Source organism: Dipodomys merriami, unplaced genomic scaffold (genome assembly GCF_024711535.1).
Source record: "Dipodomys merriami isolate MVZ:Mamm:240054 unplaced genomic scaffold, mDipMer1.0.p SCAF_156, whole genome shotgun sequence".
In the NCBI taxonomy this organism is placed as follows: domain Eukaryota; kingdom Metazoa; phylum Chordata; class Mammalia; order Rodentia; family Heteromyidae; genus Dipodomys; species Dipodomys merriami.
The window spans coordinates 105,185-129,623 of NW_027202893.1; the positions used below are offsets into that span (position 1 = coordinate 105,185).

The window sequence follows — 24,439 nt, forward strand, 5'->3', positions numbered from 1 at the left end:
AGTATATTTACACTATTTACTTGCTAATCCATTTCTTTCTAGATTACTCTATTATAAATACTTAATGTAGTATAACTTGTAAACCCTTAGTTGTTTGTGTCCTAACTGAGTTAGAATGAAACTTGGAAATAAGGCACTGAGGAAGATTTTTAAGTGAGGAAGAAGGGGGAAGAAGAACAGAAGAACTGGTTATTATTGAAGATCTTGGTATGTTACACTCTAGTTAAGGTGTGGTGTTAGGGCTAGAAAAAGCAGCTGTGGAATTAGAATAGCCTTAAGGTACCACCTTTCAACAGGCTGAGTCTTTGTCTTTAAAATATGCCCTAAATAGCTATTTTTTCATTTTTTGCCATTATATATAATTTTAAATAGCATTTGTTTCCTAAAATTCTGTCATATCAACAGTTCTTACAGGATTCAGTAGACCTGATGAGGTAAAGTTGCTCCTTTCTCCCTTGTCCCTTCCTTTGGTGTTCTCAGAGTCATTTGTGCCAGGGGATGGTAGGAGAAAAACAAAGGAGGGGGTAATAATGCTCTACAAGAAATGTACTCATTACCTTATTCATGTAACTGTAACCCCTCTTTATAGCATCTTTACAATAATTTTTTTTTAAAAAAACACAAGTTTTACACACACACAAAAGAAATACCTGTAAAGCATAGTAACATAATCACATTAATAGGAGTAAGGGAATCAAGGTAAGGGTTAAATAGCTTATGCAAGGGAGAAAAGGAAGTAGGTTTTGAATATATCTTAGAAACAAAGAATTGGGTATTTTGATAGGAAAACTAAGATGGCTACTTGAGTGGGCTTTCTGAATTAAACTTTTTGCATTATTGTACTCTATTTTTGCATTATTGTATTCTTAAATATTAAATCTTTCAAGTGTATCTGTACCAGTACTAATTAATCTGCCTAATACAGTTATATAATGAATAGTTGATACAGCCTTTCCTTTTAAGAAAATCCTGGATGTCCCAGACTGTGAAAACCAGTTCCAGCATTTGATGATCATTAGTATTGTTACCAACAAAAACATTTTAATGGTTGATCCCAGAGTATTTTGAAGTTAGTGTAACTGCTGTGAGGGTATTTAAATTTTAGTATCAATTGCAAATAGGCCATGAGCCAAATTTTAAAGCTGTTTCTAAGTAAGACATTGTGTTTTGTGAATGTAAAAAACACATTTTGTGGCACTGTGCCAGGCAGCAAGGAGACAGAACACAACACTCCAACAATCACTGTGGGATTTGTGTTGATAATTGTGTCATTGTGTAGGTTAAGATCTTGTGAAATGATCTCTAAAGTAATTCTCCACTGTGTCAAAAGGTAAGCAAGTTTAGTTTTAGACTATGAAGAAAGTCTATTTTGAATATAAAAAAGAATGGGAATTGTTGAAAGTTAAAACTTCCAACACAATGTTTAGCTTAGTGACTCATTTAAAAGTGTAATGTCCCTAAAAAAAACAATGTGATACCTATACACAACTAATTTTACCCTGCCATTAGAATAAAATCATGTCATTTGCTGGGAAATAGATGGAACTAGAACAAATGATGTTAAGTGAGGTAAGCCAAATCATAATAAATGGCAATGTTCTCTCTGATATGCAGAAATTAGATCTAAAATACACTGGGATGTGGTAAATTATACAGGATTCTAGATGCATACAGTGAGACCAAAAGAGGATACTCTTGGGAGAGAAACACAAAGGTGCAATACCTATGTACCTCTTTATTTATATAAAATTATACACACACACACACACACACACACACACATATATATATATATACACACACACACACACACACATATGTTGACACAAACTGGAAGATAGGGAAACAGAGAGACTTATTAAAAATTTTTTTTTCCTGATGATTCTGTCTTTTATGTATGGTGTATTTGCATGTATATGCAAATGTGGAGTGGATGGGTGGGGGGAGGGTACAGAACTTGAAGGCAAAAGGGTGAAAAACTGTAGCAGTGGAGCTCACTGGACAGTGGTGAAAGTGAACTATGTAACTCATGGGGAGAGACAGGAGGGAGGGACTAGAAGAGAGTGAGGGAAGGGAAGATACTATATGAAAGGAAATGTACTCATTACCTGACTTAGGTAATCGTAATCTCTCTGTACACCACCTTTATAATACCAATAAAGTAAACAATAATAATAATAAATACTACAATGGAAAAAAAAGTAATGCTTTAACTTTTTGACTGTACATTTCAAGAAAACAAGTCTCATTTATCTATTAAGATAAGATGACTTCATAATTTCACCTTCATAAAATGCAAAATATCTGCTTAGGATAGAAAACAGGTTTTGCAGAGTAAAACTAGCAAAAACATTTTCTTTTCTTTTTTTTTTTTTGGTGCTGGTACTGGGTCCTGAACCTCAGGGTCCTATGGTGCCTGAACTCAGGCACTGTTCCTGAGCTTTTGTGCTCAAGTATAATGCTCTACCATTTGAGCCACAACTCCACTTCTGGCTTTCTGGTAGTTAATTGGAGATAATAGTCTCAGGGACTTTCCTACCCAGGCTGGCTTTGAAACGAGATCCTCATATTTCAGCCTCCTGAGTAGCTAGAATTTCAGGCTACCAGTGCCCAGCAATTTTTTCTTTTAAAGAGTATTCAAGTTATCTACATCAAAGAGAGGCCCAAAGCAGTGCTGCTGTTGTATGTGCATCCAATCTTAGAGGGAGCAAACAGTAGCAGTCAGAATAATTTCTATTTTTGTTTTATATTTGTGCAACTACTGGGGTTTGACTTGTATTCAGAACTTCAGGGTCTTCCTTATCTTGCTTGTTCATAGCTAGCACTCTATTACTTGAGCCATGCCCCTAGTTTGATCTTTCACTTGTTACTTGGAGATAGAGACTCAGGGACTTTTTTGCCAGGGTTGGCTTTGAACTGCCACCTTGCAGGCCTCAGTCTCCTGATTAGCTATAATTACAGAGGTGAATTGCCAGTGCTAGGTTTCTATTTTCTTTTTTTTTTTTTAAGCCCCAATGTATTTTTTTATTTAAAGTTGTTTTGCTTATGTAATTTCTCAGTGTAAGATAAAAGACAAAAGTCGCACAGATAAAAAGTCTGTTTTCAACAAGTGTTTTTGAAATATTATGTAGATAAGAGAGTGCACGTCATAGCAGCACAATAAACATTTCCTTGACCTTAACATATTATATTTCAACAATATGTTAAGGTCATTTAAAATTATTTTGTTAGGACTTTAATTTGTATGAGCTTCTTTATGTGTTTTTGCTCTCTCTGGACCTTGAGAAAACAATTTACTGTTCTCTCATAAGATAATAATTTTGAAGCCTTCTCCTCCTCCCCCTCCCCCTCCCCCTCCCCCTCCCCCTCCCCCTCCCCCTCCCCCTCCCCCTCCTCCCCCTCCCCCTCCTCCTCCTCCTCCTCCTCCTCCTCAGGGCCTGGGCACTATCCCTCAGCCCTTCAGCTCAAGGCAAGCACTCTACCACTTAAACCACAGAGCCACTTCCAGTTTTCAGATGGTTTTTGGAGATAAGAGTTTAAGAGTTTCACAGAGTTTACTTCCCAGGCTGGCTTTGAACGCCATCCTCAGATCTCAGCCTCCTGAGTTGCTAGGATTACAGACGAGCCACCAACGCTGGCTGCCTTTTTCTTTCTTTTAACTTTATTTCTCTTATGACTTTATGGGTGGCAATCTGTTTTAGAGTATAATATTTAGAAATGTATTCATCATTTGACATGCTTAAATATGTAGAATAGTTCATAATAGAGTTGAATTTTTAGCAACTTTTCAGTGTCTTATGGAACATCTGCTATTTCAAAAACAGGAACTTGAGGAGCATTTAAGTTTATTTCATTTGATTTATACCACTTTGTAGAAAACATTTAAAATGCTAATCTGCTAGCAATTTACTTTTAATTTTGGAAAAAGTGCAAAGATGAAGTTTTGTTAAATTTGTTAACTTGTTTATTTCTTGTTTTGGCTTATTATTTATTTTGGCTCTTTTTTTTCTAGATTCACATTTAGAATTTTGCTAATGAAATGTCATTTGATCCTAATAGGTTTAAGTGATTTTAAAAACCATTGAAGTGGTATTTTTTGATTTTTTTTCCTGTGTATGTGTGTGTGGTTTTTGTTTTTTGTTGTTGTTTGTTTTTGTGCTAATCCTGGAGCTTGAATTCAGGGCCTGGATGATGTTGTCTCTAAGCCTTTTTGTGTGCAATGCTAGCATTCTGCCACTTGAACCACAGTGCGACTTCTGGCTTTTTCTTTTTACTTTTTTGCTATTCCTGGGGCTTAAACTCAGGACCTGGGCACTGCCCCTGAGCTTCTTTTACTCAAGGCTAGCACTCTACCACTTGAGCAACAGCGTCACTTCTGCTTTTTTTCTGTGTATGCAGTACCAAGGAATTGAACCCAGGACGTCATGCATGCTAGGCAAGCACTAAGCCACATTCCCAGTCCACTTCTGGCTTTTCCTGAGTAGTTTATTGAAGATATTAGTTTTATGGACTTTTCTGCCTGGGGCTGGCTTTTAACCATGATCCTTAGATCTCAGCTTCCTGAGTAGCTAGGATTACTGGTGTGAGCTACAAGTGCCTAGTGCTCAGCTTTTTTTTCCAGTTCTTTTCTTGAAAATTTTTTTTTTTCTGGTATCATATTTTGAACTTAAAACCTAATGCTTGCTTGGCTTGCTTAGCTGACACTCTACTACTTGAACCATGCCTTCCAGCATTGCTCTTTGCTAGTAATTTAGGAGATGGACTTTTCTGCCTGAGCTGGATTAAAACTGAGATCCTCTGGATCTTAGCCTCTTGAGTAGCCAAAATTACAGGTATGTACCACCAGCAGCACCTTGCTGATTCTACTGGTCTTGAGAGAATAGTGCCATTTTATTTTTTCTGCTTATACTAACCTGTATAATTTTTATATAAAGCAAGCAGTGGATATTCACTAGGAAGAAGAAAAACAGAAGGTAGGCAGTGATATAAAATAAACAGTGACATTCCATGGCTAATAAAATAAAAAAAATTCTTCAAAATACTATATATTAAATGAAACAAATTCAAAATTTCCTCAAGTTCCTGCTTCTGAAATAAAAGACATAGAGCTTTATAGAGTATATTCTAAAAGCCACGCATGGTAGCTCATGGCTCTAAATTCATTTACTCAGGAATGGGCATCAGAAATAGTTGAAGCCTAGGCAAAAAGTTAGTAAGACCTCATTTCAATCAGTAAGCTAATGTGGTAGCATTTGCCTGTCATTCCAGCTACACAGGAGGCCCCAGATGAGAGGATCATAGTCTTAACCCAAGATCCTGGACTTTGAGCTATGACTGGAGTCCTGGTTCAAGTGGTAGAGTACTTAGCAAATACTGAGTTCATCTTGCCAGAATGGATGGTGTGAACAAGGGTGTAGAAGTAAAGATGAGACTAAGGCATACGTTTTCAGGAAATAGTATATCTGGTGACCAGACCTGGAATAAAATTGAGAAGAGTTATGAGTAGAACATAGTTCTGTTGTGGCCGGTGCCGGTGGCTCACGCCTGTAATCCTAGCTACGCAGGAGGCTGAGATCTGAGGATCGCGGTTCAAAGCCAGCACAGGCAAAAAAGTCTGTGATACTTTTATCTCCAATAAGCCACTAGAAAACCAGAAGTGGTGCTGTGGCTCAAGCGGTAGGGTAGAGCGCTCGCCTTGAGCTGAAGAGTACATGGACAGTGCCCAAGCCCAGAGTTCAAACTCCATGACCGACAAAAAAACAAAAACAAAAAAACCAACATAGTTCCATTGTGATAGCAGGGCATTCAGTCCTTGTTCACTGGCATGCATGTTGGGCCATAGCCATAGTTTTAGTGAAAACATTCTTTTCTTTAACTTTCTGTGAATAATACTATGTGTTGTTCCATAGTCTCCATTATAAGTCCTATGACATACAATGTTATTTACGTTTTCTAGTGTAGCTACTATCTGCCATAAAAGAAAGACCTCTTAAAATTAATTGATGAGGAGAAAATAAGGGAGGGGGTGACATTGTTCTGGAACTGTTCATGTTTATTATTTTATAATAATAAAAAATTGATGTTCTCTGTCTTTTCCTGCCTTCTCTCACAGCATTGCTTTGTCTCAGTATTCAGATATCTTCTTTCTACATTATCTTTTTTTTATTGTGAAAATACTGTACAGAGGGGTTGCAATTACATGGGCAAGGTAATGAGTACATTTCTTATCAAGCATTGTTGCCTCCTTCTTTGTTTCCCCTTCTCATCCCTTCCCATCTACCACCCCCACTGTCCCTCCCCTCCCCACATCCCGCACCAAAGTTGTAAAGTTCATTTTTCGACATAATGTCTTGTATATCTCATTGTTGCAATGGGTCCACCTGTATCCCTATAAACAATTTGTTTTTTCCCTTCCCCTCCACAAATTATGCCAACATCAAATACAGTAAAAACAGGGGTTATACCATGGGGGAGGGACATACAAAGCAACAAAGAAATATCTTATAAATGTGTTTGAAACAATAGCAAGAAAGAAAAAAACATTTGAGTCCTTATTCTTGGGGTTTCTTTTGCTCCACATTATCTTTATTTGTTTTGAGTCTCAAGTTTTCTCACATATGACCAGGAAAAATGAGGGTTCTTTTTAAGAGTCTCATGGACTTTCCAGCCTGGGCTTACTTCAAACCTCAATCCTCAGATCTCAGCCTTCTTAGTAATTAGGGTTACAGGCATAACTTGTACCCAGCGCAGAATGAGATTTTTGATATGTTCTCATGTTGTTTGCATACTTTATTATATTTTGTCATAATAAGATATTTGGTTCATCCAGTATTTCCTTTCCCTGGCTATTTTGCTATAGAGTCCAGGTTAATTAGGTGAGAATGTTATTTAGAAGCAAAAATCTAGCCACTAGGTGCCTAGATAGTGCATATAATGATTACCAATGCCAGCCAAGAAGTGTGAAGGAGTCAACCCATAGCTATTATTGCCATCTGATTGTAGAAAGAATCAACTTTTAAAACACTAGGAAAGTAATTTAGAACAATAAACCAATATCATATTTAAATGTATGGCAAGAAGTTATTGAGCTGGGCACGACTGTAATTCCATCATTATTTGTATGAAAATCTGAGAGGGGGGGCTGGGAAGGTGGCTCAGTGGTAGAGCGCTTGCCTTGCATTCATGAGGCCCTGGGTTCGATTCCTCAGCACCACATAAGCAAAAAGAAAAAAAGCCGGAAGTGGCGCTGTGGCTCAAGTGATAGAGTGCTAGCCTTGAGCTGAAGAGCTGAGGGACAGCGCCCAGGCCAGAGTTCAGGCCCCATGACCAGACCCCCCCCCCCCCCCAAAAAAAAAAAAAGAAAGAAAGAAAATCTGAGAGGGTCCTAATTTTATATTTTTATTATTGTTACATAGTGGCAGTAGTTCATATTTTTTATGTACAGATCACTTATGTTTCAAGTGTGTCACAGTTTGATAAAGTTAAGTTACTTAAAATTAGAGGTGTTTTAGCTTTATGAAGGGGTAGAATTGATTTATTACATTTTATTTAATTTAGCAGATATGTCAGACAATGATGATAGAATATGATATAATATCTGCTGTAAGCAATTCAAAGTCTGGTTGGGAAAATGGACATATAGACAAATACAAAGATTGTGCAAAGGACTATATATATGTGTGTGCACACACATCATTGTACTCAATTGTCATATCCTAATGTGGAAACTCTTAAACCACAGCTGCATATATTCACATAGGCCTTTTCTTAGACATAGGATAGGGTAAAGAGAACATTTAAAGTGTTTTTATGCTTTCCTCCCATGAATTATATCCCAAAATGCTTATTTGTGGTTCACTCCTCCCCACCACATAGATCTCCAAATCGTATATAGTACCAACTACAAAAAAGATCATGTCACACTTGGATTGTTTCTTTTGTATGTTTTCTACTTTTAAAGTTATTAACTCTATGTCATCTACATTTAATTATAAATACTGATTGTGTGGATACAACATGGTAATAATTTCAGCACTTGGTTCTAGTATCATTTTCTCCCAAATACATTTTCTAGTTCTGTGACGAAAGTCAGGTAATTAATTTATATTTTATAAGATCAAATTAATGCATTTAAACCCATCTGTTTTATATTGGTTCCACACCTATGACAAGATGATATCAACCATTCACTTATAAAAGAGAAACACATGGTCAACTTTGAAGCACACATTCTGTTTGTTGCCCATTATCCATGTCAAAATTCCAATTACTGAAACTCTGAGAACAGTTGCTTATAAAGCCAGTATTCATACTCAAAAGGCCTTTTAAATGAAAACCATACTGAGATGCAGTAGACCAAATCTGTATAACATAAACCTTTCAGGATCAATATAGCTACAAAATGCATCCACAATTTGTGAAGGCAGTTTTAGCAAAACAGTATTGTTAAAAATAACTAAAGTGAAACATCTGGCCAATCTGACAGACATTTATTGGGACAGAGGTGTGGACCTCTATGCACGTTAGTATTCTGAAGAAGTTAGTGAACTAACATACTTCTGTGTATTGTTTTTATGATTTTCTTTCTTTAAGGTGCATAAAATCTTATTTAAAAAATTATTTTCAAAGTGATGTGCAGAGGGGGTTACGGTTACATAAATAGGGTAATGATTACATTTCTTGTCTAACTTGTTACCCCTTCTAATATATATGAAGCATATACCAACTGAGATGATGGACTTTTCAAAAATTAAAATCCTAATTATGAAAGCACCATTTTAGTTGGAATAAAAGTCATGACAATTTTAGATCTTATTTGAGAGTGCAATTTAGAGTCTGTCACTCTCTACTAAGATCAATATATTCTAATGACACTTTCATTATTAGAGAATAAGAAGACAGATATGAGAAGCCTAGAGATGCCTTTCAGTGTTAGAAAGGTAGATTGTGTGGTTGGCATTGCTCATAAAGATTGGGAGGCTGGTCTTATTAAATCCTAACTTTGTCATATGCTAGTTTATTGAACAATATTCTTAACATGTCTCCACCTGGGTTTCTTGAACTGTGAAATGTATAAGATAGGCTTCATAGAGTTTCTGCGTAATTTGAGGGGAGTTAAAATATATGAAAAGAGCCAGGAATGTGGCTTAATGGTAGAGTGCTTACCTAGCATGCATGAAGCCCTAGATTCGATTCCTCAGTACCACATAAACAGAAAAGGCTGGAAGTGGTGCTGTGGCTCAAGTGGTAGAGTGCTAGCCTTGAGCAAAAGAAGCTAAGGGATGGTGACTCAGCTTTGAGTTCAAGCCCCAGGACTGGCAAAAAAAAATACATGAAAAAATGCTGAGCATGTTACTAGCACTGGACAAATGAATCAAGGCGGGTTATAAAAATTAATCATACATTAATCAGACATTCTCTTTATAGGTACGTTTTCCCCATCTTTCTTGTCCTTCTACTTAATATGTTTTTCCTCTCAGTTTTCTAATCTAGCTATCTTAGATTTTTACTGTTCTATGTTTCCATAGTATTCTCTCTTTTTTTTTTTTTTTTGGGTGCTGTTGTGGGGCCTGAACTCTGGGCCTGGGTGCTGTCCCTCAGCTCTTCAGCTCAAGGCTAGTGCTCTACTACTTGAGCCACAGCACCACTTCCAGCTTTTTTCTTTTTGCTTATGTGGTGCTGAGGAATCGAACCCAGGGCCTTGTGCATGCAAGGCAAGCGCTCTACCACTGAGCCACCTTCCTAGCCCTCTCTTTCTGTCTTTTGCTCCGCTTTCTCCCAGTTTACCCCATATTTTCATTATCTTCAGAAATTTTCCCTCCTCCAGTTCCTGTTCTTTGATCTGACAGGACCAGTGGCCATGCCTCTTCTTTCATTCATAGGCTTCTATCTCTGTCTTGGAACTTCTAACCTGGATCTTTGAATGTCTTTCAGAAGGTCCCAGAACCTCTGAAATTGTACATAAAAGTTTATTCATATGCTTATTTTAAGGGAGAGAGTCCTAAAAGTTCCTTATACTATTTTAGAAAATTTCAAAAGGAGGTTAAGAACATTGCTTCAGCTGGGTGTTGGTGGCTCATGCCTTAATCCTAGCTACTTGGAAGTCTGAGATCTGGAGGATCCTGGCAGATCCTGGCATTTGTGAGACTTTTTCTTTGTGACCTGATGACTGAGGGTGTGATGGCACACACTTCTCAGCCTTACTATGTTGGGAAACCTAAAATAAGCAGATTGAGGTTCAGGCCCTGCCTAAAAAATATCCAGTGTGAAAAAGCTTAGTGATAGAGTACCTGCCTAGCAAGGAAGTGTCAGGCCCTGAGTTCAAACCCTTGTACTGCAAAAGAACAAAACAAAACAAAAATCCCCAAAGAACCATCACTTCACAATTACTCTTTACTCTTGTATAATTTGTTTTCCTCTTTACTATTTGCCTCATTGGAATGAGAGAGTTTCTTTATCCAAAAAAAAGGTGTTTCATGCATTCTTTAGTTAGAATGTATGTGGGATTTACAATAAATATTATAAAGGAGCTTCATCCCCAGGTAATGTGATATATATGCCTTACTATCTTCATGTAAAAATTGTTCAGTTTTAAAGAGCTAGGAATGCATATTCCTTAAAGGTTAACCTTCTCAATTTCAAATATTCATATTAAATGGCCAGCTCAATTAAAAACAAGGTAAATATGTCTCAGTTTAATTTTGTTTTTCCCTTTTCTATTTCTCTGAGAAAAACCTAAGCCAACTTGGAACCAAACTTTCAGTATTTTAGAAGCTAATTGTCCAGTGAGGGGGGAAAATGTTTTGGAATTAGTTATAAATTCACTAGGATAAAAACCCAGATTGACAGTATTTTGGGTTTCTTTTTAGTCTTTGAAGGCATGCATGCCAACTATAACAAAATAGTCATGTAAACTTCCAGTATATATTTTTTCTATGGCCAAAGAACCAAAGTTGCTTTTCTAACAAAAATCATCATTCACATGAATCATTGTGTCAGCCTGAAAAATTTAGCATTCCTTCAGAAAACAGAGATAACCAAGTAAGACATTTTTCATACATCTTATCATTTGTAAGAGGGCAGAGGGAGAAACCATTCCTTTGAAAACAGTGCTGCTTTCATCTTTGCACAGATAATTCTGACCTCAGAAAGAAATCTGCCTTTTCAAAGGCCTTGACTATACTATGTAGTAATCAAACCAAATGAACAAACACAAACACCATGCATTTCTTCTCCCCCTTTAAGCCACTGGGGATCAACACTGGGTTAATATATAGAACATATATGATATAATAGCACATATGTATTTAACAAAAATGAACTTGAGTGCTGGCATGTGTTGGGTTGTGTTGCACAATAGTGAATACAGCATTGGAGATCTTGGCCTTTAAGAAAATCACATATCTATGTATGGATACTGTATACATTCCTGTGCAAGTAGTAAATAATAAGTTCAGTGAAGGAATAAATAGTCTAAGGAGAACAAATTTTGCTTTAGAATGCCACTTACAAGTTGTTGCTTGTGGAAAAAAATACAAACCCTTATTTAATCTGTTAATTCATTTCCTGTGTTTTAATAGTGAAATTGATGAGAGATAATGGTTTTTGGTTGATCAGAAAAGAAGTAACTATTGTAAACCAAATGTTTATAGACCTTAAAACATAAAATTTATGCTGGAAACAAAAGGCATGTAGCAATCTATCCAAAAGGTGGAGAATGATTTTTCTAAGCCCCAGCCATTTTTTTAAAAATGTGTTCTGAGGAAGTGGGGCAGTTCTGTCTGAATCATCTTATACTTGCTTGGGTGAGTTAGGGGTTCCTCAGGAGTACATCTGGGGTTGCTGTGAAAAGAGAAGTCTATCTCTCGCCCTGACCATTTGTAGAAAGGAATGCTGGGAACACTTCAGTTCTAAGTTCTAAGACTGGTTAGAAATGATAGATTTTTAAGCAATCAATATTTGAAAGTCCTCAACATCATGTTCTTAAATTGACCTAAATGGAAAAACATTATTTTTCATTAGAAAAAAATATAGAAATAAACAAATGGAACCATTTAGAAAGCAGTGTGTTTTAATCAATAATGAGCCCTAACCTTTGCAGTGCTAGCACATGGAAATCATTATTCTATACCAGAGGATAGACTATGTCACGTACTTTTTGAGTCAAAGACCAAGTCTTCATTATGTCAGGTCATTCTAAATTTTACAATTAATCTTATGTTGATGCTAAGTGCTTTTTATTCTTAACATCTGAAGAGAAGACCGTCTTAGTTTTGTAGCATAATATGCCTCTTCTTTATTTCTGAATATTTTTTTTCTCCCTAGCTTTTGAAGATATTTTGACTGATTCTAATTTTGTGTAATCTAAAGAACCGGTGATTTATAAGCTATAAGGGTATGCGATTTGAATGCTTCCTACTTCGTGTGGCTGGAATTTTTCTCCAGTTATAGCTGAGGCATGATCATCATTCTCCACTTTAAAAAAAGACTGCAGCTGCTTGCAGGAGGAGAGTGAAACTAGAACATTTAATATTTTTGAAAATATATCCTGGGGGAAAAAGTGTTTTGTTGGTTTTTTTTTTGTCCAAAAAGATACTAAATTATTTAGTTTGGCAGCCGCAGGGTATAAAAATTTGGAGTCTTATCTCTGTCATTTATTATTCATCAAGTTCAAGTGGAAAAATTGGAAACTCAGTTTCTTATGTAGTTCTCTATTAGACTCATCTAAACTGTTGGCTACAAAGGCCTATATGTTACTGTGCTCTGCACAGTTACATTCCACATTTAGTGAATCAGTGTTTAATTTTCAAAATTCTCAGCAAATAGAGCTGCAGCCAAAAATTCCTCTGTTGAGATTCCTTCCGGCCCAAAAGAAACTAATAGTTCCCGGCTGTGTTGCTGTCATTCATTGCTAATCCAGGTATGGCTGCAAACTGTTTTTAATTTTCTTTTTCTGAACTTAAAGGCAGGACTTGCCCTTTTCCCATGAGAAGTCAGTGATAATGTGCAACTGGAGGTAGTTTCCCTTTTCCACATAGACACAATTAGGCTTTGTTTTAGGGCTAGTTTAGATGTGAGCCTGATGATAGACATAATACAGAGAAACATAGGCACATAGTAGGGTATTAAGGAGAAATAAGAATATGTTAGAAATTTCCTCCTAAACTTTGGAGGTTTATGTCATGGAATGCAGCTGTTTCCTACCATAAACTAGACATTGATACCACTTGTCTTTTTGGTATAGAATGTCAAATTAAATGGGAAATACCTTTTTATGATTATTATAATTCCTGATGGTATTAGAGTTTGAACTCAGGGTTTGGTTTACTTGCTTGCTTTATAGTACTACCACATGAGCCATACCTCCAGCTCTGCTTTTTGTGGATTATTTTTGAGATGGAGTCTTGAGAACTTTTCTGCTTGGCCTGGCTTTGAACTTTGATCTTTGAGATTTAAGTCTCCTGAGTAGTTGGGATTATAGATGTGAATCACTAGAGCCCAACATATTTTTAATGCTTATTACAATTCCTATCATTAATGAAAAGCTTCTAGAAACATTTAAAATATTGTCATCAGTTACTCTGTTCAGATCAGATCTGAATGGATTCACTTTACTTTTTTTTTGTTTATTCAGATATTTTTTTGAGACAGGGTCTTTGTTGCCTGGGCTGGTTTTCAACTTCCATCTTCTTGCATTTGTCTCCTGCTAAGGAGGTTGACTGTGCTGAGTAGAGAGGTCGTGGTCATTTGAGCAGTGACTTGGGGAAAAAGCTAGTGAGCTATGGGGATTGGCAAGGAAAGTATTCAGTCATGAGAATGACTGGTATGAAGACCTGGAGAAGGAAGAGACAAGTCTGGAAAAGCAAGAAGATTATTGAGGTTGGAGTAGGGTAGGAGATAAGGTCAAAGGCAAGCATGAATGTTTAGGTAATGATCATGTTGGGCCTTTATGCCTATTGTAAGAACTTGACTTCTACTGATAATAAATTGGAGTAAAAACCTCTAATCTAGATTTTAACAGGATCAGATTAGTGTCTGAATACTGATTTGTGGTATTCTCTACCCACTTCGTATGGCTGAGATACAGAAGGCTACCAGGTTTATCATTTTTCTGCATCCTCACCCCCCCCCCCCAAAAAAAAGGAATAATAACTTTCCTGGGGAAACAGACTAGCTAACAGAAGAGGATCTGTGTGCAGTGCTTTGGGGGCATCCACTGGAAAAGCTAGTTGGCTGTCTAACCCTGTGATGAGGTCTACTACTCAATGACTTCTATGAATAGCCATAGTTCATCCTTTTATTGTCATACTTTTAACTTTTAAGCACACAGAGAAAAGTCTATAACACAGAAGAAAACAAAGTGTGTGTGAGGAGGGAATTTGAAAGGAAAAGAAATAATGTAGGAACAAAAGACATTTCAGAAAGCTATAATTAAAATCCTCAGAGAAGAGAGAGGATGCCTTTTTTTTGTTGTTGGTCATGAGGCTTGAACTCTGGGTCTGGACCCTGTCCCTACACTCTTCAGCTCAAGGTTAGTGCTCTACCACTTGAGCCACAGGACTACTTCCGGTTTTCTAGTGTTTTATTGGAGATAAGAGTCCCATGGACTTTCCTGCCCGGGCTGGCTTTGAACCGAGATCCTCAGATCTTAGCCTCCTAAGTAGCTAGGATTACAGGTGTGAGCCACTGGTGCCCAGCTCCTAGGATGCAATTTTTATAGAACAATAACAGTTGATGCTCTGGAAGATATAATTCTTTGTTTATTTAAAATATTAATTCAGTAGAAGGATTGGGAGATTTAAAATAAAGACTTTAAAAATTTTTTATTTTATTTTTATTGTGAAAATACCGTACAGAGGGATTACAATTATATGGACAAGGTAATGAGTACATTTCTTACCAAGCATTGTTACCTCCTCCTTTGTTTCCCCCTCCCATCCCTTCCTCTCTCCCCCCTTTCCCCCCCACCCCCATTCCCCCTCTCCATTCCCCCTCCCTCCCCCCACCAAAATTGTAAAGTTCGTTTTTCGACATAACTTAGTCTTGTACATCTCATTGTTGCAATGGGTCCCCCTGTATCCCTATCTAAACAATTTGTTTTTTCCCTTCCCCTCCACAAATTATACCAACATCAAATAGATTGGGAGAAGATCTTCACTAGCTATACAACAGACAAGAGTCTCATATCTAAAATATACCTGGAACTCAAAAAATTAAATCCCCCAACAACAAATTCTCAAAGAAACAACTGCCCAATAAATAAGTGGGCTAAAGACTTAAAGAGAAACTTCTCTGAAGAGGAAAGAAGGATGGCCAATAGACACATGAAGAAATGCTCAACCTCCCTAGCCATAAAAGAAATGCAAATCAAAACAACATTGAGATACTACCTCACCCCCAGTTAGAATGGCTATAATCAAGAAACCTAATAACAACAGATGCTGGAGGGGATGTGGACAGAAGGGAACCTTACTGCATTGTTGGTGGGAGTGTAAACTTGTTCAACCACTTTGGAAAGTAGTAGGGAGGTTCCTCAAAAGACTCCACATAGAACTCCCCTATGACCCAGCAATCCCACTTTGGGCATTTACCCAAACAATCACAAACAAGACCATACTAAAGCTACCAGCACAACTATGTTTATTGCAGCTAAGATATGGAACCAACCCAGATGCCCCTCAGTAGATGAATGGATCTAGAAAATGTGGTGAATATGTACAATGGAATTCTATGCTTCCAATAGAAAGAATGACATTGCCCCATTTGTTAGGAAATGGAAAGACTTGGAAAAAATTATATTAAGTGAAGTAAGCCAGGCCCCCCAAAAAAGACTTTTCTAAAGAGTATATTAAAAAGACAAGCAGATTGAAACTAGATTGGAGCTAGAGAAAAGGTTCAATTAAAGGACAACTGCACTGTTTAACATTTGATTAATAGGAAGAGTTTCAAGAACAATTTGGAATGAATTAATGTGCTACCAGTCACTTGTATAATCTAACCTTAAAATTCTGTGACATGGGGGAATATATTGGTTTTATTATACCATAGATTCTCATATTGTAGAGAAGATGAAAACTAAGCAAATTTTAAAAACAAGACAGCTAATTAGAAAGAAATAGCATCAATTTTTGGATGACTCAGTGGGAATAGTATTTTGGTGGTTACCACAGTGTAAACCACAAATAGTGATTAAATCAACTGTATGCAAATATATTGAGAAAGGAGGAGAAGGAAGCATGCTGTAACTTAGATCACGGGAAGTCAGTATTAAATTTCAAAAGCATTAATAGGGAGGCTATCTAGAAATAGCTGAAAGTGATTGCTAGAGTGAGATGGGGTAGGGGCTCACTTTCCTCCTTTATTATATGCCCTGTGGAGATAGTTTTAAGTTATATTGATGTGTTATTTTTGATAAAAACAAAAATACAAGAAAATTAATACTGCTGTGTTACATACTTCTTTACCTTAAGGCCAGGTGTCATCAGAATATGGCCACCACTCTCAAGGGAACCTTTTCTCTGGGATAGTTCTCCTTTTTGGCTGCTCCTGTTGCTTAAAGGCACCTCGTTTGAATTATGATTTGAATATGAAATATCCTCCACAAGTTCATGTATTAAATGCCTTGGGTCTCTAGCATGATGGCAGGATTTTTTTTTTAATGTTAGGTTATGGGCCTAGTTGGAGCAAGAAACAGGTCTTCAATCCCTTCCTCACTCCCTGCTTCTTGTTCTCTATCAGGTGAACACCCTCCTCTTCTTCTACATGTTTCTGCTGCTATAATGTTCTACCCAAGCACTTGTGGCCAAGGAACCATGGACTGAATCTTGTGAAACGGTGAGCCAAAATAAATCTTTCCTCTTTTAGTTGTTCTTTCAGCTATTTTGGTCATATTTACAGGAAAGTAACAAATAGAAAAAATTGGTACCAGAGAAGTAGAGTCATTGATGGGACTAAACCTGAGTACATGGGTCTTAAGCCTTTGGGAAGCAGGCAAGAGAAAGTTTGAATATCTATAAGTATTGCTTAATGGGTGATTCTGATTGGAATTTAGAAGATGAGAGCTCAAGTAATGAAGTAATTAATTTGCTCAAGACACTATAGCATTCAGGTTGTGGCTTGGTTACTGTTGGCTGCTTAAGTCAGGTTTACAGTGAGATTCAGGAACAAAAACAAGAGAAGATTTATAGTATAGGCAGTTGGGCCAGAAAAAGAATTTGCTTAAAGTAGGATACAGGCTGGTTGTTTAGTTGTTTTTGGTGGTGGTGGTAATTGTGGGGCTTGATCTCAGGGCCTGGGTGCTGTCCCTAAGCTCTTTTGCTCAAGGCCAGTGCTCTACCACTTTGAGCTGCTGCTCCACCTGGTATTCATTAAACTGCTTTGTTAAATGGCAACTCCTTTGTGCAACTACTTAAAGATAATAAAAATATATTTTAAAAATAAATATTTGGCAGCAAGATGATAGGAAAGATGTTTTGAGGGCATCTCAGCAATTGATGTGATTCTACCCATTGCAGGATTGATGTTGTAAAAGTTTTAGTTCAGCAGCCCAGACACTCAGAGGCTGCCACAACTGTGGTCCAATTGGAGGATAGCTACTACTCAATGTGGTGGTAGACCTTATTGTTGTCTACATGATTCTGGTTTGTAGGTCTATAGAGTAAAAGAACTGTGGGGTCATAGAAGCTTCCACTCAGATTTCAAAGAAAGATCCGGGAGGCCAAGCAATGTGTGGTAGGGCCAGAATCTTTACAGGCAGCCCCCGAGAGTATGTGCATGAACCTGTGAGGGTCTAGGCTCAGTTGCAGTAGTGATCTCAGGATAAAGAAGATGCTAGAATATGAAAAGTTTGCCAAGAAAAGTCAGAGGCAATGAGCAGAACCAGCCCAAGAGAAAGGCCAAGTGGGCTTCCATCAGCAAGGCCACAGAGATAAGGACCCTCATCATGAAGCCTCACGTCTGGGATGCCAGACTTGGTGCTATAGGATTTAATGTTAGCCCTTGTGGGTTTCAGTCTTATTTTGGTTACATTTCCCTTTTTGTTCCCCTATTCTTTCCTCTTAAACTGGGTATGTTTACTCTGTACCATTATATCTTGAGAGTATGTAACTTGTTTTGAATTTTACAGAGAGTTACATGGGTTACATCCAAGAGTTTTCATGTCAGAAGTTATTTTGGATTTGGACTTTTCGGATAATTTTGCAGCTATTAATCATTTGGGGAATTCTGAAAGAGATTAAATGCATTTGGCATTTTGAGATAACCAGGAACCTTTGGTGATAGGGTGTAGAACTTTATTTTTTGAACATGCACTATTCCTACAGATTAATTATTGGAAACTTGGGCTCTAGCTGATGGCACTATTTTGGGAAGTTCTTGAAAACTTTAAGATGTGGGTCTAGTTGCAGGAAGTAGGTCACAGGAATACACCTTTGAAAGTTTTATTTTGCTCCTTGCTTCTAGTCCTTTATTGGTTGTCTATTTAAACATTTGGGACCAAGGGACCATGGACTGAATTCTCAGATCAGGAACCGAGAGGAAATCCTATCTTGTCTGTCTACCAACCTACTCTATCTATCTATCTATCTATCTATCTATCTATCTATCTATCTATCTATCTATCTACCTATCTATCTATCTATCTATCTATCTATCTATCTATCTATCTATCTATCTATCTATCTATCTATCTATCTATCTATATGTTTTTATCTAAATTAAACTCATACTGACTATTCCAATTCCAATTTAGCATTCTAGCCTTCATTCTAAGTTCTCTGTGTATGTTGGTACTGGGGCTTGAACTTTAGGGCCTGGGCACTGACCCTTAGTTTTTTCACTCAACTCTGGCATTCTACCACTTGAGCCACAGCTCTGCTTCCTAGATTCTCGGTATTTGTGTTCCCATCTCTTAACAGTGTACTGGTCTCTACAGTATTGTTTTGGCAAGCTTTGACATTAACTGATAAATGTGTGCTTTAGGCACTTGAACAGATGAGTGAATAATTAGGGTCCTAAATATGTATTTTCAGTTACTGATAAATGCTTGGCATGAAGTAGATGATGAATTAAATTTGAATCAACAAATAATTCTCATTTTTTACTTTTGTACAATATAAAACCTGACTTTCTATGAATATCTTTGCGTTTTATTCTTTAAGCTTGAATTTGGCAAATTATTTAATTAATATAAACAGTCTAGTCTTTTTTCCCCTCAGTAAGAAAAAATGATGAATAAAAATAAAATTGTCTTCTAAGAAAAATAGTTTCTTTGTTTTTACTTTAAAAAAAAACTTGGATATGGGCAGCACTATTGAAAAGAATTCAGCATTTCTAATTACAAAAATTGTAGCTTAAAGAGTTTGTCTAGCACATTTCTCACATTTGTCAGCTCTAGTGATGTGAAATATGTTCTGCATCTGAATTCTCTTCCTAGGCCTCCTGCTGCCAGACAAAAAGAATTTCCACTTCACTGCTGCTTATTATTAAGCTGCTATAAACAAGAATGCTTGAAGGGAACTGAGGAGCCAAGGCCTAGAAATTTCTGATAACCTTCACACTCATTCCCAAATGACATTATTAACTCAGTGAGTAATCAGGGAAAAGCAGTAGGGTTTCAGTCACCTATACCCTCAAAGGTTATAGATTTACAATTTAGGACAGACATTAATGGTCATACCTCCTGAAGTAATTTTTTTCTTAAACCTTTGGGGAAATGTGGTCTATTTTTCTCACTTCTAATGTAATTAAAACCAATAACCCCCATGCTCATAAATGCTTTATTTCTAGAAATATGCTTAAAAATAACTATGCTTTCTTTGTTTGCAAAGGATAGCATTTGCATTGTAACTTCTAGTACTGAATTATAATTATTATAATTTTCTCATACAACCAGAGAAGTAGGGAGGGAAGATTTGTATTTGGTAAGGCTTGTCCACAACATTGACTGGGAATTAATTATTTTTTGTTTTAAGGCATTTTTTTCTCCCTCCACTTTACCTTCTTTATCCCAGTAAGGAAATGTGTCTTTCAGCCTTTCCTCCCTATACAAATAAGAAAGAATGTATAAAAAAAAAAAGAAAAAAAACGAAAAGATCAAACCCTTTATAGCGTACAGTTGTAAAAGCTTTTCCTGTTTAAACCAAAACTAAAATGGCAACTTATACACTCTTATTTTTCTACATTAAATTAGAAATCAAAGTTTGACATATTCATATTTAAAGGGTAGACATTTGAAGCTAAAAATAAAAAAAATTGCTTAAAATATTTTTTCTGGGCAAAGTATTGTCATATTGTAAGTTTCCTTCTCCCTATTTTGTACTATTTCTATTATTATTAATTGTTTGAGCATTAGCCTCTTATTGAATTTTACAGCCACACATGTATATATACATGTTCGTGTACATACACACACACACACATGCACACACACACAGTTCTAAAATGCCTTTTTACTTTTAGGTAGTTTTATTTTCTCCCTAAATGTTCAGTTAGTTATCCCCTGTTGGGTTTTATGACAGTGTAGTATCTTCTTAGGGGGGAGCACAGGCATCTCAGGAACACAGTCCAGGTGAAGATTAGTGAAAGTTACTAAGTGAAAGTGATTTCTAGTCATTTAGGGTTGACCTCAGTGCCTGTACTTTTCCCTTTTGATAAAAAGGATGAATGCAGGAGGCTAAACAGAGGGGACAGGCACTCCTCATCCACGTGTCCTTTGGGCCCCAGCAAATACCATTTCTCTCCTTCACTCCCTTGATCCTGGCCCTCCCCTCTGCTGAGGCTGTTTTTGTTTACAGTTCATTTTATTTGTTACTGTAGAATTGATATACAGAGGGTTATGGTTATATGAGTAATGAGTACAATTCTTTTTGACCATGTCTCTTTGTCTGTCACTCTCTTCCAGTTCCTTCCTCTCATATCCATCTACACATAGTGTCTAGTGAATCAGGTTATGGCCATTTATTACTTACTATATACTTACTAAATTTTTAAAGAAATTTTATAATTTTCAACCTATGTAATAGTTGAAACTTAAGCCACATGTAATAGAAGTTTTTTTTTAAAGACGCTGCTTCAGTGAATTACCATGATAGTTGTTGTTAATACATTTGTCATATATAAATAGGCCATTGTGATGTTCTTATGGAAGTAAACAGTTTGATTTCTTGAGTTTTAAAGAGTTCTTTTCTATTGTTAGTCCTGTTTGTTAGTAAATCCTTTGTATAAGCTAAACAAAGGCTCTTCTAGTAAACTTCCCCTCTATGGACTATTATGAAGTGTGCATGTGTTGAACAATATGTTGTCATTGACTTCAGTGCAAAGGGACTTTGGAAATGATCTACTTCAAGCAATTCATTATTTAGAAGAGGAAATAGACCTCTAAGCAGTTCAGTCACTTATCAATGTCACATCAGCAGTTAGTGACAAAGCTAGAAATGGAGCCTGAGTTTTATGGTTCTCTTTCCTTGTTGTAAATAATTGACTTCTAACTGCCATGTGATGTAAAAAGTCAGGATTTTGGTGCAGATTTATCTAGGCAATGATGCATGTTAAAATACTGGGTAATTGGACAGCCTTACATATCAAATATGTTAGCCTTTGTGATTATTGTGCTCAGGCCATGTGCCTGTTATAGAGAGACAGTAAGTGGAGAATTCTAAGGAAAAGGGGAGTTTGGGGGAGCAAGAGTTTGAGCAAACTATCAGGAAGGATAACAATCTATCAAGAGCACAGAGAATGGTTTGGTGGGAAAATAAATTATGGTATATTCTTACTGTGTAACACTCTCATCTATACTAAGAACACTGAGTTAGCTCTATAACTACTGATTTAAAGGCATAGCCATGACAGAAGTGAACAATCACTTTGCAGAGTAATGTGTATTATTCTTTGAAAAATATAATCATATCTATGCAGACGTAGGTATGACTATGTATATCTTTATAGATGCTATGATTGTATCTCTTTGAATGAGCCACTCCTGAGCCTTCAATAACTTCAAATAAGTGTAAATGCTCTAGTAATTTTCCAGCTTCAGGGATGCCTCTGGTTTTAAGGGATTGTTTGTTTTAAATCACAGTTACTAATAAAAGGAAATTATTTTTGGATGTAAATATTTACTAAGAGCATGTTAATCATAGGTTTCATATGGCACTAACAAAGCTATTCTTCATATAAAAGTTAAAACTAGGCAATTTAAAAGCTGTGAACAAACCCAATAGCAATTTGAGTGTTTGAGAAAACAAAATAGTACCCTTTTTTGGTTAAGGGATATGTGTACTAATTAGCACCTCCTGTTTTAGCCTGTTATTTTTTTTTTCATTTGCAGTAGCACCAAATTCATATTTCTAGTTGGTAATCAAGTCCTCAATCCAAGCACTGCTTTTCAACAAAGGAATTCTTTCACTCTGCAGCATAATGTTTGCAGAAACCATGATGAGTGTCTGATGTAAAAGCTTACGATAATTTTAAGAATAGTTGATTGAGGCTACAGAAGAACAAAATAAATTATACTTAATGAAATAGTTGTAATGAATATTAGAGGGATTTTATTTTCTTCTTAATCTTTTCCAGTTTTTTAAATGAGGCCATTACCCTTCATGAAGAATTCTCTCTATCCCTTTTACTTAGCACTAGTATAAAACACTTCAAGTGAAAATTAGATGAATAGCAGATCAAAGGAAACCATTACTTTAGTTTACTGCTTTTGTGGTGCTGAGAAGCCGAGGAGAGAGAAATTTTTGAGAGAATTCTGGGCTTGTAATGTCGGTAGACACTTAGTTTGGTGGGGCTTTATATTTATAGAGGGTTTTAAATTTAGATTTTCAAATGTTATCCCTAATTAAGATGGTTTCTTTTCTATTCTTTCTTTCTTTCCTCTTTTCCTGCGTTCGTTCATTCGTTCCTTCCTTCCTTTCCTAATTGCTTAATTTATTTTTTAAAGATATTAGCTACAAAATAAGTGAGGAACTAGTGGCTCACCCTGTAATCCTAGTTACTCAAGAGGATGAGATCTGAGGATCATAGTTCAAATCCAGCCTAGGCAGATTCTTTTTTTAAAGATTTTTAAAAAAAAATTGTTTTCGTATCATTGATGTACAGAGGGGTTATAGTTACATGCATCAGGTACAATCAGTACAATTCTTTTTGAACCATTTTTCCCCTTTCATCGCTCTCTCCCAATCTTGCCCTCCTGTCTCCACCCATAAGATAGCCAGTTCGTTTTCTACATAGTGTCTGGTGAGTATCACTGTTTGTTAGAGATTCTTTTTTTTTGGTTCATTGTGGGGCTTGAACTCTGGGCCTGGGCGCTGTCCCGGCGCTCTTCAGCTCAAGGTGAGCGCTCTACCACTTGAGTCACAGCTCCACTTCTGGTTTTCTAGTGATTTATTGGAGATAAGAGTCTCACGGACTTTCCTGCCCGGGCTGGCTTTGAACCGCGATCCTCAGATCTCAGCCTCCTGAGTAGCTAGAATTACAGGCGTGAGCCACCAGCGCCCAGCTTGTTAGAGATTCTTATCTCCCACTAACCAGCAAAAAGCCAGAAGTAGAGCTGTGGCTCATGAGGTAGAATGCCAGCTTGGAACAAAAAAGCTAAGGGCCTTGTATTCAAGTCCTAGAACTAACACATACACACACCCACACACCTATACAATATACCTTGAACTATTTAATTTTTCTCCTTCAGTTTTCTTAGGGTCTCTGTGTAGCCCAGGCTATTTTTGAAGTATGTGTGAAACCCAAGGCTAACCTGAAACTCATGATCCTGATTTCCTCTCTTTCCTCCCTCCTCTTCCCACCCCTAATTACTTCCGCTCCTGAGTGCTATAGACCTTTTAAAATTTTTGTAATTTTTTTGGTGCATTCTTGGGGATTAAGCCTAAGGCCTTGTGTATACTGGGCAAGTACTCTTACCACTGAGCTATATCCCCAGTCGTATAAATTATTTTAATTCTGTTCATTCTCTCTTCCCCTGTCCCCCATATACTGAGATCGTATGGAGTGGCTGGTGCCTTTTTTGACCTCTGAAACAGGCAAAGAAAATTTTAAGTAGAAATAGCATCAGAAAACATTTGTTAGATACCTGTTATAAATTAAAAGACTTCTTGATTCTTGGTATTATATTTTTAGGTTTGTATATCACTTGAAAGTTTTCCCAGAAGAAAAAAATATAAAAACAGCCAGGAAAATTTTGGAAAGGAGAGTTAAGAGATGTCTGAGTTATCAGATAAAAATATGGGGTGTTAACAGTATCTACCTCTTAGCTTGTCATGAAGATTAAAAGTTATTATTTATTAAAATTTTTAGTGTCTGGCACAGAATAAACATTTAGTATAGTTGTAACTGCTGTTCTTACTTCCCTGGTATGGACATTCATAAACACTGTGTGTGGAAAGGTCTGGCAGTTGTGTATCATGGTGGGGTAAGAAGAGAGTGATTCAGC

The 24,439-nt window shown here is 36.7% G+C and overlaps 1 protein-coding gene across 6 annotated transcripts in view; it reads left to right on the forward strand.

Moving 5' to 3' along the window:
- LOC138827442 (protein dispatched homolog 1-like) overlaps window positions 1-24,439 on the forward strand; it is a 165,286-nt gene that overhangs the window by 30,609 nt on the left and 110,238 nt on the right. For all 6 annotated transcript variants that reach the window (XM_070022937.1, XM_070022933.1, XM_070022934.1 and 3 more), the window contains one exon: window positions 16,738-16,833. The gene's annotated coding sequence lies outside the window, so the exon portion shown is untranslated. The remainder of the gene's footprint in view (window positions 1-16,737; window positions 16,834-24,439) is intronic.